Consider the following 20690-nt stretch of genomic DNA (forward strand, 5'->3'; position numbering starts at 1 on the left):
GTGATATGCCCTTAAATTGTGTTTTAATAAGATTTCTATATTGCATAAAATAAACAAAGGTCTTTAAAGATTGAACCTTTATAAAAAAAAATTAGACCTCTTCACTTAAGATAATACCATCACGCATGAAGTCTTCAAAAAGTGTCATTGCTTAACTAATATTCAACATGACCCAATCTATTATATTGTTTCTTAAGATTCTCATAATCAAACCAAGATTTTTCAATCAAAAGTATGCCAACATATATGACAAGTTTAGTTGCAAAGTGAGTTGCAATTGGTGATGCATCAGAGATGTGTAACTAACACGAACAGTTTGGTTATAAAAAAATTTAACACACATATTAATAAATTACCAATCACAACTTTTTTACACTAACTTAAGTAAAGAAATATTGTGTTTATATTTTCAGGCCTTATACTTTTCTCTTTCATTGTTGACTAATTTCTTGAATTCGACTATCATAGTTTCTTTTTTTTTCTTCAATGTTTCTTTTAGGGTTTTTGTTTTTTATGTTGTTTTCCTTTTCTTGAAAACTTATATTTTAAGAGTTCATCACTCTTATCCCTCTAGTTTTAGGTTCTTTCTTCTTCCTATCATTCTCTTGTAATCCATCAAAATCTTTTTGTAATGAATGATGTGTAACATGATGTTATTTTTATGTAACGAAAAGAATAGAAAATTTGTAGAAGAAACAAAGAGAGAGAGAGAGAGAGAGAGAGAGAGAGAGAGTTGAGAGAATTAGAGAGAAAGATACTGAGAATTCTATCAATGAAATTCCTTAACTACCCTCTTTTTCCTGATTGGTGCTTTAAAAATTTTAGAATAACAGCTTCAAAACAACCTCGTATTTATTCGTCCAGATGTTCTCCAAACCGTGCTATTTTACTTAAACGGTTGACCATCAAAACGAGGCATTTTATACCAAGCCATTCTAAAAAAAAAAGCACCATATTCTTAAAATGAAAAGACTCAACATGCAAAGTTTTTACAACAATTAAAATAACTAAAAATCACATAATTATAAAGACATTTGTCATGCTCAGCTGGTTCTTGACTACTGCTAGACTTTTCTTCCATAACAAATACTCCTTTCATAGAGATGATCATTGTCCTCAAGGATCAAAAGAAGGATATTTCTGATGAAGTTCATTCTAATTCTCCCAGGTTGCATCCTCTGGAAACGTATCCCTCCATTCAACTAACACTTCAGTAATGGTTTAATTCTCTTTATTTGTCATCCTTTTTCTAAAATCCTCACTGGTTCTTTCAAAAAGGCCCCATCTAGACCTACAAGGGGTAATACAACTGAGCTAATTGTTGTTCCAACATGTTTCTTCAATTAAGAAACATGGAAGATGGAGTGGATCCTAGGGCTCTTAGGCAGCTTCAATTTGTAGGCAACCTTCCCTATTTTAGATGCTACTAAATAAGGTCCAAAGTATCTTAAGGATAGTTTTTGATTCCTCAACTTTCTCAAAGAATGCTGCCTATAAGGTTAGAGCCTCAAATATAGTAAGTCCCCAATCTCGAATTCCCTATCTGAACGCTTTTTGTCTTCTATTTGTTTCATTCTCTCCTAAGCCCTCTTTTGATGAAATTGGAGTAGCTTTTCATTACTTCCACATGTTGGAGACTTCTTTTCACTTTTTCCACTTGTAAGGAGCCAGCTAAATAGGGCAGGTGAATGGGTGGTTCCTGGCCGTACAAAGCTTCATAAGGGGTGGTGGCAATTTCTTAATGATAAGTGGTGTTGTACCACCACTCACCAAGAGGAATCCAGTTGACTCACTCAAAAGGTTTTTCCCCTGTCATACACCTTAGATACCCCTCCAAGCATTTATTTAATATTTTTGTTTGGTCGTCTGTTTGGGGGTGGTAGGCTGTTGATAGGTGTAGCTTAGTGCCCAAACATTTGAATAGTTCTTGCCAAAATAGACTAAGGAACACTTTATCACGATCAGACACAATTGTGGTAGATGCTCTATGCAACTTATATACCTATTCCAAATAGGTTTGGGCCACTGTTGTAGCAGTGTAGGGATGTGCCAAGGTCAAGAAGTGACTATATTTGGTTAGTCTATCGACTACCATCAGAATGTTGCTCTTACTTTTAGACAATGGCAGGCATTCCACAAAGTCCATGCTAACATTTGTCCAAGCTCAATCAGGTATAGGTAAGGGTTGCAATAACCCCGAGTATGTTGCATTGTCACTGTTGTATGTCTAATATGGAACATATCCTCTCACCCCTTCTTAACATCCTTAGAGAGTCTCTTCCAGTAGAGGAGGTGATGGTCGCTAAACTGACTAAAAATTTGACTATGGAAAGCGCACCTATAGAATAGTAATATATTTATGGTGAGACCGAAAATATCATATCCACAAGAACTACAATTACTAGCAATTACTATATTTTTTATTATCAAGCCTAAGAATTAAAGGGATGTTTTTAAACTAAAATTAACTATCTAATTAACTATGAACATGAAAGAGATAAAAATTGGAAAATACTTTTGGAAAACTGATAGAAAAGACAATACCCAAGGAAGAATCCACCTAGACTTTACTTATTACTTCTGAATTAGACGATTTATCCACTTGACTTAATCCGTAGAAATCCCTAACTTATGTTAATATCTCTCTCGAGACTAAAAACAACTGACTCTAGATTGATTAATTGAAATCTCTTTTTAATTAAAACCCATATTGTCACATTAACTCATCTATGGATTCCCTTATTAGATTTGACTCTAATCTGACAGATTTATGTCATCCTATCTCTAGGATTACAATCAACTCCGCTTAATTATGGAAGATCTACTCTTAAACAGGGACTTTTGATCCACTGAATAAGCACATCAAAACCTGAATTAATATCCTGAAATATTAAAGCAAGGATTAAAACTCATAATTAAGAATAAGAACAAGTAATTATCATATTATTCAAAAGATAATAAGATTCATCTTAGGTTTCATCTTCCTTGGGTATTTAGGAAATCTAGTTCATAACGATGGGAAAAAATATCTCAAAATTAGGAAAACAACAAAACATAAAGAAACCCAAAAACTTCAGTAAAAATTGAATGGAGATCTTTAATCTTGAAGTAAATCCTACTTCTGAACTGATTCCAACAGCTGTCTTCGAGTATTTTTTGCTTCTACTTTGTGTCTCCCCTTTAATCCTCTTATCGTGTGTTTAAATAGACTTTGGAATGCCTAAAATAGTCTAAAATTAGCCTTTTCTGAGTAGAATTAAAATAGGTCTCAATAGGGACACGGCTGTGTGGCACGCCCGTGTGATGGTGCTCAAGCCGTGTGTAATTCTGACATGGTTTTAAGTTGACATGGGCATGATACACAGGCATGTGGCCTACCCGTGTGTCTCACACGGGCGTGTGGATTACTCGTGTGGAAGTGTCTAGGCCGTGTGAAGCACTGAAATAAACCCATTTTGTCCTTTTTTTGCCTTTTTCTTGCACTTTTCGCTTTACTATGCTCATCTGGATATAAAACATGAAATTAAAGGATTAGGAGCATCAAATCCACTAAATATTATGATAAATCATCCAAAAATGTGTCAAGCATGGGATTAAAATATGTTACTTTTGAGGTTTATCAAATATCCCCACACTTAAGCATTTGCTTGTCCTTAAGCAAAATCCTTAACTCACAATTAAAATTAATTCTTATCAAATAATGTTTTGAAATAATCCACAAATAATCATACATTGAGAATTCAACTAAAAGAATATCAAAGTTTCAAACAATCCAAGTTGAGTATTTTAATCATAAAATCATAGGTATTTCCCTTTATCTAAATAATTACCTTTAATTCCAAATCGATAAGAGTTGACATCCTCACTAAAGATTCACTCAAATCACTCAAAGTGTTTAAGATTCAACAATTAAGTACTCAATAGTCAAACATGAAAAGTTATTACCATAGGCTTGCATGAAAATCAAATCTCCACCACTATAAATGAGATGATACACAATTCAAAAAGTCTTTAGCAGGGTTGTAATGGGGCTTGGGTTAAAGGTGTGGATAAAGGCTGAAAAAGAGGGCTAGAATCGAGATCAATTTAATAAATTACCAAACTTAGAAAAATAAAGCTAATTACTGAATTACAAACAAGTGCCAAAATTAAAACTATCCAAAACTAATGAAGTGAGCTTTTTGTCAAAATAGTAACTTTAACTTATCCAAGCTCACTATGAAAGAATAATAATATGTAATTATATGAATATATAAATATATGTTTTTTTTAAGAATAAGAACAGAAAGTACATAATAAGAAATAATTCAGCAACTGAAATGAACGAATATAGTTAGGCAACTAATTAAATCAAATCTCGATAAAAAGAGAGTCAATAAAAAGGGAGAAATTCTTAAAGAATCAAAAATGGTTAAGTTGTGGGTTATCGTTAGAGGGAAATCAATAAATGATGTTCAAGGCTCAAAGGGTTTCACTAAAGCTTAGTTATGTGGGTAGGCTTTTTATGGAGTAAGTGGGTTAAAATCTAAATGCCTTCATCATCTTAGTATATCAAATCAAAGGTGTGGTCTCGACATGTATAATTGATGCAAGTTCTAGAATAACAAATCAGAATTGACTCACTCATAACCATCAATAAAAGTGAGCAAGAAAGATATATGCTCTAAAAGGTTCAAAATCTCACAAAAATTATGGGTTTTTGATGTCAATTCTATAAATTTAGAACTTCAAGATAATACATCATTTCAGGGAAACAACTTAACAATTTTAATTCTCAAAAAGTCAACTTATCATGCTTGATTCTTTATTGTCCTAAAGTTTAAACAATCAATGCACAATTACCTATGTTTTAATCCAAAACATATCAATAAAAATCATAAATCAATTAAAATTCATTCTAATAGTAATATGAGAAAATTATTTGAGAACAAAATATAATTCAGGGATTTTCGGATAATCATATAAATAACCTCCCCACACTTAAGATGTATATTGTCCTCAATGTACAAAGATAGATAATAACAATATAAGCATAATATCATAAAAGAAGGGGAGAAGCGAAACTGCTCTGAATTTGGATGTAATACTTGGAATAGCGAAAGCAGATTTATATACATTGGAAATGAAGTGCATGCGTAACTAGGCAGAGGTGAAGGTGGGGCAGGATACTCCGGTAGTTGTAGAGGCTAGGTTCCACAATCATAGCGCCAAGCGAAGAAGTTATCGTGGTGGTCGGTGTCTTGGTGGCTATGGTCGTGGTCGAGCAGGACATGACAGTCGTGGATTATCTTTCCCTAGAGGATTGTTTGTATTTTCCTGAGTAGCACCAATTGACTGAACCTTTTGAAACTACGATATCACCAGTAATGTTTTAGGGAGTTATATCGATGGGGTTGTTATTGTTACTCATAAAGGAACAACCATATAATTAAGGGGTTCAAAATATACTAATAAAAGTATTTTAGAACATGAAAAATAAAAATAAAAATAAAAGGAAAAGAAAAACAAATTGAAAATAAATGGACTCAAAAGTCATCATCGGCAACAGGATCATGAGGTAGTGTTGCTGGAGGCGAAATGTGGAAATGTTGGCAAATCTTCTGTAGAGTCGTCTCTATACTGTCGAATCACGGAGCGGAGCTGTTGAACTATTGAGTGCAATATTATTCGAATAGAGTCAGGTGGTCATAAATTTATGTCAATGAAGCAACCGCATGAACTGGTCTGTGACTCAGTGGTGGCTGAGAAGGAGGGTTCTTATGAAAAGAAGAGATATTGTCAGTAATATCCTTGGGGTCATCTTGATCGATAGCTCGTGCTAATCAGTATTGAGGAGGATCGAACCCACGACGACGCTCTATCATCCTCATATGGAGCATACTTAAGATGCCCTGTGGGGACATCTGACCGATGAATGTGAGTGATGCGGATTGCACCAATGTGTTCAGGAGCCCAAAGTGTCGAGCTAGACGAGTCACGTAAGGGCCAATGCAGATGGCTCCCTTTCTGTGTAATTCGGTCTGATGGTGAAAGGCGAGGGCGATGAAGTATGCAAAATCAAAAACATGCCCTTGTCTCATGCTCCATAAGAAGTATGCGTCGTGAATATTAATGACGCCAATGCTCTCTCGTCACCTTGTTAAGGTGTAGGTAAGTAGCGCGTGAACGTATCGTACGGCTGGGGAGAGAGCTAATGCCTTCGAACGACTGGGATCATAGGCTCCTACTTTAGGTGAGAGACAGTCCCAAAAGGATGAGGGTGAATAATTAATCTGATAGTGAAGATGAGGAAAATCGTCAGCCTCCATAAATTTGTCGATATAAGGTCCCAAGGCCACGTTTAACTCTGAGACACTTAGTTGACTCACTAGACCGCCAAGTTGAAACTGCATGGTGCTTGGGTTGTTGAACTCTACCATGAAAATCTAGAGGAGGAATGTTGAGCATTAATAAACCGTAATTTATACATATTTTTACCCCATGTTTAACGTATTTTATGGATGATTTTCCATTAGAATTGGTGAATCCGATGCTCCTAATGCTTTAATTTCATATTTTACACTTAGGAGAGCATAGGAGAGCGAAAGGAACGAGAAACGGGCCAAAAATAGAGAAAATGGGCCAAAATACGAAATCAACACAGCCTGGACCTCCTCACACGAGCAAACCACACGACAGTATCAATTTGGCAGGCTCGAGCACGACCTAAAGTAATAGCACACGGGCGTGTCACAGGAGCGTGTCCTTGCCAAGCCCAAGTTGAGTTCAATTCGAAAAACGCTAATTTTGAGGGCTTTTAGGCATTCCAAAGCCTATAAATACACCCTAGAGAAGGAAGAAAAGGGAGGACAGAGTCGGGGGTAAAGAATTACTCCAAGAAAGCCGATTGATTCTTCTCAGAAGCCGGATTCATCATCAAGACTGAAGATCTCTCTTCAATTCCCCTTCAGAAGTTTTGGGTTTTCTTTATATTTTGCATTTTTTATTATTCTGAGATGTTTTCTTATTTAGTTATGAACTAAATCTCCTAAATACCTAAGGGGAATGAAACCTAAGACGAATCTTGTTATTATTTTCTGAATTGTATGATAAATATTTGACTTGTTCTTAATTATGTGTTCTTAATTCTTGTTTTGATATCCCAGGATATCGATTCAAGAAAAGCTCTTATTCAGAAGAGGAATAAACCCTGTTTAAGAGTACATTTGTCATAATTAAGCGGAGTTGATTGCGTGCCTAAACATAGGGTGACAAGATTTTACCGGATTAGGGTGAAACCTAATAAGGGGATCCATAGATCGAATTAATGCAACCCTAGAGTGTTAATTAGAGAAAAGTCTTGGTTATTCAATCTAGGGATTAGACGTTATTAGTCTTGAATAGGGATAATAACATAACTTAGGGATCTCTACAGAACAAGTTAAATAAATAAATCGTCCGATTCGGAGCCAAAATAACAAGTACAGTCTAGGTGGATTTTTCCTTAGGTATTGTCTTCATTCAATCGATTTTTCCAAAAGCAATTCCCCAATTCCATTCTCTGTGCGTTCTTAGTTTAGATAATTAGTTAGTTAAAACAAAAACATTTTTATTCTTAGGCTAGATAATAAAAAAACAGTCATTACTAGTACTTTTAGTTCCTTTGGATTCGACAATCCAGTCTTGCAAAAACTATACTACTGTTCGATAGGTACACTTGCCTACATCGCGATAATAGTTAGTTCAAGAACGAGTAATTATAAATATTTAAAACTTATCATGAAATCACGCGATCAAGTTTTTGGCGCCGTTGTTAGGGATCTGAAATATTAGGAACACTCAATTTTTATTACTTTAGCCATTTATTTTTCGTGCACTTTAATTTATTATTATTATTTATTAATTTACTTTTTCCTTCTCTTGGCAGGTTTTTATAGTTTATGACTAGAAGAAATTCGTCAGGACCATTACTTTTTGACGAAGAAATCGATCGTACAGTTCGCAGAAATCAAAGAGAAATAAAGCAAAGCTTAAGATACATAAAGAACGAGCAAGATGACGATACTCAACCCCCAACCAAAGAGATGGCTGAAAACCAAGGTAATCAGCTACCTCCTGCAATTGCGGTTAATCAAAATCCTGCTCCACGCACTATGTATGATTATGCTAAACCTTATTTAACAGGAACTGAATCGAGCATCTGTAGCTGCAAATACTTTTGAATTAAAACCTAACACTATTCAAATGATACAACAATTTGTTCAGTTTGATGGTTTGCAGGATGAGGATCCCAACGCTCATTTAGCCAACTTCTTAGAACTATGTGATACATTTAAAATTAATGGTGTCTCTGATAATGCCATTCGTCTTTGGTTATTCCCTTTTTCATTGAGGAACAAAACTAGACAGTGGTTGAACTCGTTACCACGAGGGTTAATTACTACTTAGAAACAAATGACCAAAAAATTTTTACTAAAATATTTTTCGCCGGCTAAAACGGCTAAATTACGTAATGATACCTCTTATTTTGTACAGATGGATTTAGAAACACTCTACGATGCATGGGAGAGGTACAAGAACCTTCTGAGAAGGTACTCTCACCATGGGTTACCGCTTTGGCCACAGGTTCAAACGTTCCATAATGGCCTGAATCCTTCAACTCGACAAATGATTGACACAGCTGCTGGCGGAATCATCAATAATAAAACACCTGAAAATGCCTATGAGTTTATAGAGGAGATGTTATTGAATAACTATCAGTGGAAAGTCATGAGGACAAAGCCAACAAAAACAGACGACGCTTATAATGTCAATTCGGTCACCATGCTCTCTAATCAGGTAGAACTCTTAAATAAAAAGATTGATGGTTTTCTTAGTTCTTCACAGGTTCACCCAGTAATGTAGTGCGCAGTAAGTAGAGGTGAAACAAGCCATTCGAAATACCAACCTTATGGCCACAACATGGATAACTAGCAATTAAACTACATGGGTAATAATCCTCGACCTCAAAACAATCCATATAGTAACACTTACAATGCAGGTCGGAGGAACCACCCCAATTTCTCGTGGAGCGGTCAAGGAAATCAAAGACCACAACCACCTCCAGGCTACCAACAACTACCCTACCAACAGGAAAAGAAGCCAAACCTTGAAAAGATGCTCTCAAAGTTTATATCGGTGTTAAAAAATCATTTCCAGAACACCGAGATAGCACTTAAAAATCAACAAGCGTCAATCCAAGGGCTCGAAACTCAGATAGGCCAGCCTTTCAAACTAATTTCTGAATGACCACAAGGTAGCTTGCCAAGTAATACTAAACCCAACCCAAGGGAACAGCTCAACGCAATTAATATTCAAGATGAAGAAGGAGTTGTTCAGCCTGAACTAGAACTGAGGCAAGAAACTGTGGTAAGCAAATGTCAAGGTGAGGTAGATAACAATAAAAACAAAACGGTGAATGTCGAATATAAACCTCGTGTGCCATACCCTAACGCGACAAGGAAAGATCGCCCAGATGAACAATTTGGTATAGTCCTTAAACTCTTAAAAAAATTACATATTAACTTACCGTTTATTGAAGCCCTATCGCAGATGCCAAACGCAATGAAATTTTTAAAGGAACTTTTAGCAAATAAGCGGAAGTTGGACGAGGCATCGCACGTGGAGCTTAACGCAGTTTGCTCAGCTATTCTCCAAAATAGACTACCGAACAAATTAAAAGATCCAGGGAGTTTTACAATTCCTTGCTTAATTGGTAGTTTAGATGTTAATAATGCATTAGTTGATTAGGGGCTAGTATTAACGTCATACCCTACAAAATGTTTAACCAATTAGGTCTCGGGAATCCCCAACAAACTAGGATGAGCATTCAATTAGCATATAAAACTATAAGGTTCCCTAGGGGCATTATTGAATATGTACTAGTTAAAATTGATAAATTTATATTTCCCATTGACTTTATTGTTCTAGATATAAAGGAGGATAGCAACACTCCTTTAATTCTGGGAAGGCCCTTTTTAGCAGCTGCTAAAACGATTATTGATGTTGGCACAGGTGAATTCACACTCCGTGTGGGAGACAACACAATCACCCTTCAAGCTCGCAATTCTGGCAACACATCGGGAATTGAAGGTGATCGTTTAATCCATTTCCTAGAACTGACAATATAGTACAACCTACTTTACAGGAAATGAGTTTGAAGGAAGTACACGAGTCATTCTCAAGAAATAGTAGAGGACCTGTTCATGAAAATTGAAGATTACAAATCGAGGAACTCGATGAATGGTGGACGCATAAACCAAGAACACCTGACAAACTGAATCTACGACAAAACGAGCTCAATACCTTTCCAAATCAACTTAAGATTGGAGATAGAGTCTTATTAGATGTCGCAGATCCCCACATTGTCGCTACCACACCGAATGAAAAAATCCCTCTTACGGTACTTAATATATTTCCATTCGGTACGGTCGAGGTAAAGCACCCCAAGTTCGGCACTTTTAAGGTAAACAACACCCTTTTAAAACCTTATTTTGATAAGATTGATGACAGGAATGAGGAGTATAAACTCCTAAAACCACCATGATTATTCAACGTAGAGGTAAGTCAAGCTTAGACTATAAATAAGCACTTCTCGGGAGGCAACCGAGCACTAATTATATTAACTTCTTTAAAAATTTAGTCTTCAACATCTAACTTACTAACAGAGCTCTCAAATACAGGTATTCCACAGAGACACGGCCAAGCACACGGGTGTGCTTCTGGCCGTGTGAAAATAGGGCAAGGATTTCCCCAAACACGAGCTACGATAAAATGGCATGGCCGTGCGACATGGCCGTGGTCAAGCCTGCCAAAACAACACGGGCATGCGACACGCCCGTGTCTAACACCCGTGGACGAACTTATTAGATTGATAAGGGCGTGGAGATTTCCCACACGGGCGTGGAAGAAGCGAACAACGCTAGACACGACTGTGGGACACAACCGTGTGCACCCACACGCCCAAGGAACACGGGCGTGTACTAAATGTCAAACGCACCTAAATTCGAAATTCGAGAATCATACGGGCTGGAATTGGGGAACACGGGCGTGTGCCCTGGTCGTGTGGCCCAAAATCTATAAATACCCTGTACTATTCACTTTCTTCACCATTCAAAAACCCTAACCCTAGTCGCTGCAACTCCACACGGCCTCCCTGCCACGCCCGTGCGCCGCTTCCCACTTCATTTTTTAAGCTCAATCTCTTTCCCTTAGCGTTTGTTTACTCCTTTTACTTCTATTTTACTTATTTCTAATGCTTATTATCAACATAATCTTCAGATCTTTTGAACTACTTTTCATTTTGCTATCATTTAATTTGCATTCTTAGGTTAGTTATCATACATTTCGTGTTAAAGCAAGTTATTAGGAACACCTCATACCCATGACATTACTATACTTATTCTCATGCTATTACCATGCCAATATCTATCATTTAATTTGCATTCCTAGGTTAGTTATCATACATTCCGTGTTAAATTGAGATTAGAAAAACCTCATACCCATTACATTTCTATTCTCATTCTCATTGTTATTGTGGTTGAGTTTGCTTTATATTAGTAGTCTTGGCTAAAATAGTTAGTTCAAATTCAAGCCTTTTACTTCTTCGAATTCGTTTACCTATTATTATTATTCTTTATATTTTAGGATTTTAATGTCGTCTTCCAGAGGAAAGAAAACCGTCGTACCTGCCTCAAAGAAGAGGAAGGGAGCCTCATCTTTCCCGTGTCCAGCCACAGAAATTCATCACCCTCTCCTACAGTTCCCCCGAAGGCCCCAAGAAGAGCTTTTCCAAATACTTCGGGCCCGACCCTTAATTGCGGGCCATTGCATCGACTGGGCTGCTGTAGAACAAGTTCAGATGGATGATACGATTCGGGCCCTCCTAACCACCGACCCTTGGGAGCTGTTCTTTGGGATCATCGAACCAACATACCTCAAACTCATGATAGAACTATGCTCAACGTTCCATCTTCAGACCGTAATGACGAATTACGATGATCCCGGCACTGTCCAGTTTCGCCTAGACGGGTTAGTCCGCCAGTTAAGCTTCCCAGAATTTGGTGCTGTACTAGGCTTATATACGGAGGAGTTTAAGGAGGAAAATGAACTACATGCTCTCACTCGCCACATACATTTTTCTCCCTCAAAGTACTGGCACACTTTGGCCCTTGGTGCAGCCTCCTACAATCCTAGCCGCTCCAAGGTATCAGTTCTCCCACCATCCTTTAGGGACCTACACACCATTTTAGCTCACACCATTACAGGGATACGAGAGAGCACTGACATCTTCAACACTCACGACACCTACTTCTTATAGTGTATGTCGCACGGGCACGTCATCGACCTTGCCTACTTCATCGCCCTAACGATTCAGCACCAGACGGAATGGCATAGGAAGGAGGACATCTTCATTGGCCCCTCTGTGACTCGACTGGAGCGACACTTCGGGCTCCTTAACACCACAGCCCAAGAATCATCCTTGACCCTCATTGGCCAGTTGTCTCCACAAGGCATCTCGAGCATGCTTAGCATAAGGATGATCGAGAGGCGCCGAGGAACCTAACGTCCTCAATATCATCATGCGCAATCCACCGAGAAAGAGGCCTACGAGGACATTCTTGATGATGTCCCTTCATAGCACGAGGACCCACCGACTTAGTCACCACCACCCTCTTATCCAGTTCATGCGGCGGCTTCATATACTGACATTTCTGAGTGCCTTACTCGATTTGAGCAGCAGTGTTTTCAACGATTTGACAACATTGATGCTACTCTACAGCAGATTTGTCAGCACCTCCACATCTCATCGCCAGTCCCACCTCGCGAACCATCTAGCAATGAAGATGTTTAAAAACATTTATTTATTATTTTATGTTTGTAATTTTTATTAAAACTACTTTTTATTTTTATTAGATTTTAGAAATTTTATTTTTAATTATTAATTTTGGTTATTTCTTTTTGAGTAATTATTCTTTCTAATATCCCCTAAAGAGTTCCTAATTTTATCACAGTTATATAGAGCTCTTAAGCTCATCATCACATAGGAACTAAAACTCCACTGGGAAAGGTTCTCCACGACTGCCATGTCCTGCTCACCCATGACCATAGCTACCACTAGAGATAATATCCCTTTGCCGCAGGACTTATAGCCTAACGAACCTCTACGACCGCCAAAGTATCCTCCTCCACTCTCGAATCGATTACTCTCCAAAACTCCAGTTCGAGGAATTCATCATACAGGAAGTTTCACTTCTCTCCCTATCTTATTTTTATACTCTAATATCTATCTTTGTACATTGAGGGCAATGTACATCTTAAGTGTGGAGGGTATTTATTTCATTATCAGAAAAATTCCTGAACGGCTGTCTTATTCTCTTGAAAAGTTCTCATATCATATTTAGGATAAATTTTGATTGATTTATGATTTTGATTGATATATCTTGAATTAAAACATAGGCTTTTGTGCATTGATTGTTTAAACTTTAAGACATTAGAGAATCAAGCATGATAAGTTGATTTTTAAGAATTTAAATCTTAGGTTGTTTCCCCAATGTTTAGGTAATACTTTGAGTTGGGATTCACAAGTTTTAAACATCAAAAAGCCATAATTTTTGTGAGATTTTTGAGCCTTTTGAGCATCCATTAATTCTTTCATGCTCACTTTTATTATTGCTTTGAATGCGTCAGGAGTGAATTGTTATTCTAGAACTTGCTTGATTATTCATGTTGAGACCACACCATTTGATTTGATATGTCAAAATGATTAAGGCACTTAGGATTAACCCACTCATGCCATGAAAAGCCTACCTCCATAATTAACCCCTAGTGAACCCCCTTGAGCCTAACAAGCCATTTATTGTATTACCCTTAATATTAACCTTTAACCCATTATTGTTGAAATCCCCTAAATTAATTTAAGCCCCATTTTTGTCGAGATTTGAATTTAAATAGTTTCTTAGCTATGTTTTATTCTACTCTGTAATTTGACTTGCTCTTAAAAAAAAACATGTATACATACTAGTAGTGATCTTCTGTTTGTAAGCTTCAGAAGTTAAATTCCTTAGTCTGAGAAGAAGCTCTGTTGTACGCAAGTGACGATTAACTCTTTTTCTAATTAGGTAATTTTTCAATTCAATCTTGATTCTAACCATTTCTTTCAGCTTGTGACCACACCCCTTAACCAAACCTCATTACAACCCTCTAAAGACCTTTTGATTGATGTATCATCTTAAATTATAGTGGTGGAGATTTGATTTTCATGTAAGCCTATGGTAATGCCTTTTTATTATTAACTATTGAGTGCTTCATTTATTGTCCTTAAACACCTCGAGTGATTTGAGTGAATCTGTAGTGAGGATGTGAAACTCTGTGATATTCTGAATCAAAGGTAATTACTTAAATGAGGAGAGACACCTATATTTGCATGATTAAATACTCAACTTGGAATGTTTGAAACTTTTATGTTCTTTTAGTTGAATTCTCAATGTATGATTACCTATGGATTATTCTGAGATATTATCGATAGAAATTATAAGTTGAGAAGAATTTATTTTGATTATGAGTTGAGAATTTTTCTTGAGGACAAGAAAATGCTTAAGTGTGGGGGTATTTGATAAACCGTAATTTATACATATTTTTACCCCATGTTTAACGCATTTTATGGATGATTTTCCATTAGAATTGGTGAATTCGATGCTCCTAATGCTTTAATTTCATGTTTTACATTTAGGAGAGCATAGGAGAGCGAAAGGAACGAGAAATCAGGAAAAAACGGAGAAAATGGGCCAAAGTACGAAATCAACACGGCCTGGACCTCCTCACATAGGCAGACCACACGGTCGTGTCAATTTGGTAGGCTCGAGCATGGCCTGAAGTAATCGCACACGGACGTGTCCCTGCCAAGCCCAAGTTGAGTCCAATTCGGAAAAGGCTAATTTTGAGGGCTTTTAGGCATTCCAAAGCCTATAAATACACCCTAGAGTATGAAGAAAAGGGAGGACAGAGTAGGGGGTAAGGAACTACTCCAAGAAAGCCGATTGATTCATCTCAGAAGCCGGATTCATCATCAAGACTAAAGATCTCTCCTCAATTCCCCTTCAGGAGTTTTGATTTTTCTTTATGTTTTGTATTCTTTATTATTCTGAGATGTTTTCTTATTTAGTTATGAACTAAATCTCCTAAATACCTAAGGGGAATGAAACCTAAGACGAATCTTGTTATTATTTTCTGAATTGTATGATAAATATTTGACTTGTTCTTAATTATGTGTTCTTAATTCTTGTTTTGATATCTCAGGATACCGATTCAAGATAAGCTCTTATTCAGAAGAGGAATAGACCCTATTTAAGAGTACATTTGTCATAATTAAGCGGAGTTGATTACGCGCCTAGACATAGGATGATAAGATTTTTTCGGATTAGGGTGAAACCTAATAAGGGGATCCATAGATCGAATTAATGCAACCCTAAAGTGTTAATTAGAGAAAAGTCCCGATTATTCAATCTAGGAATTAGACGTTATTAGTATTGAATAGGGAAAATAACATAACTTAGGGATCTCTACGGAACAAGTTAAATAAATAAATCGTCCGATTAGGAGCCAGAATAACAAGTACAGTCTAGGTGGATTTTTCCTTAAGTATTGTCTTTATTCAATCAATTTTTCCAAAAGCAATTCCCCAATTCCATTCTCTGTGCGTTCTTAGTGTAGATAATTAGTTTGTTAAAACAAAAATCTCTTTATTCTTAGGCTAGATAACAAAAAGACAGTCATTACTAGTACTTTTAGTTCCTTTGGTTTCGACAATCTGGTCTTGCTAAAACTATACTACTGTTCGATAGGTACGCTTGCCTACATCGCGATAATAGTTAGTTTAAGAATGAGTAATTATAAATATTTAAAACCTATCACGCGATCAAGCACAGTTCCAAAGTGAGCTCCATATAAGTCGGCTCTACGATGTCGAAGAAACAGTCCCATGAAGCGGTGGTGAAAAGGGCTCGAACTGAGTCAGCTAGGTGGACCTGCTCTAATGCGGCCCAATCGATGCACCGACCCACACCAAGGGGTCGGGCATGTAGAATCTGAAACAACTCTTCCTGAAGTCCTGGTGGGAATTGGAGAAAAGGATGGCGCACCTCAGTGGTTGCACTCGAGGAGGTCACACCTGACCCCTTTCTCTTTTTAGAAACTAGGACTGCAGACTTTTTTACCATGAGTATTTGTCATGTGTTCCTAAAAGAAAGCAAAGGAACATCACTCAAGATGCACTAAGTCATAAGATGATAGAATCAAATGACCAAAAGAATGTATGCACACTCAAGTATACTGAAAACCTATAGTAACAATTAGCGACAAAAACACTGAAATAATATCATGACATAGCGAAAAAATTAATGAGAATCTGAAAATCAATCAAAGAATGCTTAAACACCTAAATAAAGTAATAACATCAATAGTTAACCATGATTCATGACGTTTAGAAACAGGACAACAAGTTACGTGAATCACAATGTTCATGAATCAGTACTCATCTTGAAATCAAGTCGTGAAAATAAATAAAGGAAAACCAGTGATAACTAAGAAAATAGAAAACAAAGAATGAATTAGAGTTTTATTAGTAATAAAATAATAAAAGGAAAAAAATGAGGGAGCCAGTGGTGTTTTGTGTAGGAAGAACGATGGTAGTACTGTTAATGGCAGCGAACGGTGAAGGTGAACTCGTCATGGGCATGTAATGGTGGCTGGGTAGTTGCAGTTGGTGGCCGGAGTTGAGTTGGGCGTGATTGAAAACTTGTGTGAGGGAAGGAGAAGGGGGATAGTGAAGGGGTTGAAGAATGGTGAATGGGGAGATGGGATTTCGTGTGGGGGGAATCGGTCGTCGGTGGCTTACCGGGGAGTGGTGGCCGGAATAGGGGTAAGGCTGCAGCGACAATGGGGTGAATAGTAAAAAGAGGGTGTGATTAGTAGGTTTAAATAGAGATGGAAAATTTTAGGGTAAGGGTTTCAAGTAAAAAAAAGGGGGCCACGGTCGTGTAGGCCCCGTTTTGGACCACACGGTCGTGGCCCATGCCCATGTGTCTCACTCCTAGCCCGTGTTTTTTATGAAATTTAAGACAGTATTGCACACGGCCTTTAGACATGACACGACCGCATCGCACGGCCATGTGCTCTTTCATTCGCTTCTCCTACGCCCGTGTGAGTTTCAACACGCCCGGGTCTTAATTTATGCTTGTGGTCTGATGATTTAAGTTAGTGTCGCCCATGGCCTGTGGACAAGCCCGTGTGGCGCACACAGCCGCATCGCACAGCCATGTGCTTGCTGGTTCCCTACGCTCACGCCCGTGTCATACTCTCCACGCTCGTGTTCTATAGTTAGGATTGCCCACGACTTTTGGGCACGACCGTGGGATCTGCCCATTTTCTATTCTAACTTGTTGAAAATTTCAAAGTGTGTGCTCAGATTCCCACATGACCTCAGGCACGCCCGTGTTTCATGACCGCGTAGGTTAAATGGCCACATCGCGCTGCTGTTGTGATTTAATATATTCCATGCCTTTGCCGATTTTTGAGAAATTAAAGTACAGTTTCACCACGGTCTGAGACACACTCGCGTCCCTCAGCCGTGTGGTTCGCACTTTGTATCGCACGTCTGTGGCTAGTTATCGCAGCCCGTGTGTCACTTTGACTTGGAAAAATGTGTGTCCTATTTTAAAACAGCCATGGACACGCCTTTGTGTCCAGGCCGTGTTCGTCACTATTGTATGTCAACACTAAGGCTTTAAGAGTTTACACGGCTCAAGGCATGCTTATGTCTCCAACCTGTGGTGAGCACATGGCCTAAGACACACCAGTGTGTCAGGCCGTGTGTGTCAAAAATATCTGCATTTAAACTATGAAAAATAAAAGAAAAATAAACTTATTAGTGGGGTTAGTGCGCGGGTTGCCTTCGAGGAGCTCTTATTTAAAGTCTAAGCTCTACTTTACCTTGTGGGAATATTTAGGCAGGTTCGCGAAGTCGTAGCTCCTCTCTATTATATTTAAAATCCTCACCGTTATAAAGTTTAAGGCGATGTCCGTTTACCTTGAAAGTGTCGTGGGTTGGTGACTTACATCTACTGTACCATATGGAAAAATGGTTTGGACACGAATGGACCTGACCATCGTGATTTTAGCTTCCCAAGAAACAATTTGAGCCTTGAGTTGTATAGCAGGACAAGATCTCCAACTTCAAATTGTTTGTGTTACTTTAAAATAGCATCATGGCGGCGCTTCATTGCTTCCTTATATAATCGTGAATTCTCATATGCATTAGCTCGCCACTCATTTAGCTTGTTCAACTGCATCAACCTTTTTTCACTTGTAAGTTTGAGATTAAAGTTTAGAAACTTTATAGCCCAGAATGCCTTTTGTTCTACTTCAAACGGTAAATGACAACTTTTCCCATAAACAAGTCTGTAATGAGATGTTCCTATAGGGGTCTTAAAAGCAATTCTATAGGCCCATAAAGCGTCATCTACTTTCATTTCCCAATCCTTTCTATTTGACTCTACAGTCTTTTCTAGGATACGTTTAAGCTCTTGGTTTGCTACTTCAACTTGTCCACTAGTTAGAGGATGGTAAGGGGTAGCTGTTCTATGGTAAACTCCATATTTCTTAAAAGTTTTATCAAATTGAGTATTACAAAAATGAGTACCCCTATCACTGATAATTTAATTGCTCTAGGTGTTCCAAATTGAGAGAAGAGTTTCTTAAGGAACCTCACCACCACTCTAGCATCATTAGTAGGTAAAGCTTGGGCTTCCACCCATTTGGACATACAATCAACGGCTACTAAGATGTATTTATTCCCAAATAAGCTAAGGAATGGACTCATAAAATCAATACCTTATACATCAAATATTTCACATGAAAGCATATACGTTTGAGGCATTTCGTCATGTTTGGAGATATTACCTGCTCGTTGGCATTTATCACAAGAACTAACATACATGTTGGGGTCTTTGAATAGTGTGGGCCAATAAAAACTTGATTCGAGCATTTTATGTGTGGTTCTAGTCCCACTATAATGTCCTCCAGTTGGTCCTAAGTGGCAATGTTCCAAGATTTTAATTGCTTCTGATTTTGTAATGCATATTCTAATGACTAGATATGCATATATACGGAAAAGAAAAGGATCTACCCAAAAGTAATTTTTCACATCAGTAAAGAATCGCTTCTTTTGCTGATGTGTTAACCCTTTTGGTGTAACATTAGCAGCTAAATAATTCGTAATGTCTGCAAACCAAGGTACCTCAGAGTCAGATATAGCAAAGAGTTGTTTTTCAAGGAACTAGTCATTTATTTTAACTTCATCGAGCTCTTTGGTACTTGAATTTTCAAGCCTGGAAAGATGATCAGCTGCAAGATTTTTAGCTTATTTCCTATCCTGAATTTCCAAGTCAAATTCCTGCAATAACAAAATCCATCCTATGAGTTGAGGTTTTGCATCAGTCTTAGTTAAAAGATAGTGTAGAGCGGAATGGTCAGTATAAATGACAACTCTAGACAATATTAGATATGGCCTAAATTTATCGAATGCAAAAACCACAGCTAGCAATTCTTTTTCCGTGGTGGTGTAGTTTTATTCCTCGGTTGTCAAAGTTTTGCTAGCATAATAGATAGGTTGAAAATGCTTCTGCCTTCGCTGTCCAAGAACTGCACCTACTGCAAAATCTCTCACATTGCACATTAGTTCGAAAGGTAAATTCCAATCAGGTGTAATTATAATCAGAGCATTAATTAATTTGTCCTTTAGAATATTAAATACTTCTAAACATTCCTGATCAAAATTGAAGGATACATATTTTTCTAGTAATTTAGTTAAAGGCTTAGCTATTTTAGAAAAATCCTTAATAAATCTTCTATAAAATCCAACATGTTCTAAAAAGCTTCTAATAGCCTTAACTGAACAAGGAGGAGGTAATTTCTTTATGGTCTTAATTTTAGATTTATCAACCTCAATCCCTTTACTAGAAATTTTGTGCCCTAACACAATACTTTCTTGAACCATAAAGTGACATTTTTCTCAGTTAAGCACAAGGTTCGTTTCCTCACATCTTATTAAAACTCGTTTTAAATTTTTAGGGCAAAGATGGAAAAAATTACCGAATACCGAAAAATAATCCATAAATACCTTCATGATGTCTTCTACGAGTTCATCAAAGATGGCCAACATGCAACGCTGAAAAGTAGTAGGAGAATTACAAAATCCAAAAGGCATTCTACGATAAGCAAACGTACCATATAGGCATGTAAATGTCGTCTTTTCTTGATCTTCAGGAGCTATTGGGATTTGGAAGTAACCAGAGAGTCTGTCTAGGAAGCAGTAATACATATGCCCTGATAACCTTTCCAACATTTGGTCATTGAATGGCAACAGAAAATGGTCTTTTCTCATGGCATCATTCAACTTCCTATAATCAATGCAAACTCTCCAACCTGTGACTATTCTTGTTGGGATTAATTCATTCTTCTCATTTGCTACAACAGTCATGCCTCCCTTCTTAGGAACAACCTGCATCCAACTTACCCAAGAACTGTCAGAAATAGGATAAATAACTCTAGTATCTAGAATTTTAATTACCTCAACTTTAACAAATTCTTTCATGTTGGGGTTCAGTCATCTTTGA

The sequence above is a fragment of the Gossypium arboreum genome, chromosome 8 (assembly GCF_025698485.1).
Source record: "Gossypium arboreum isolate Shixiya-1 chromosome 8, ASM2569848v2, whole genome shotgun sequence".
Lineage (NCBI taxonomy): Eukaryota > Viridiplantae > Streptophyta > Magnoliopsida > Malvales > Malvaceae > Gossypium > Gossypium arboreum.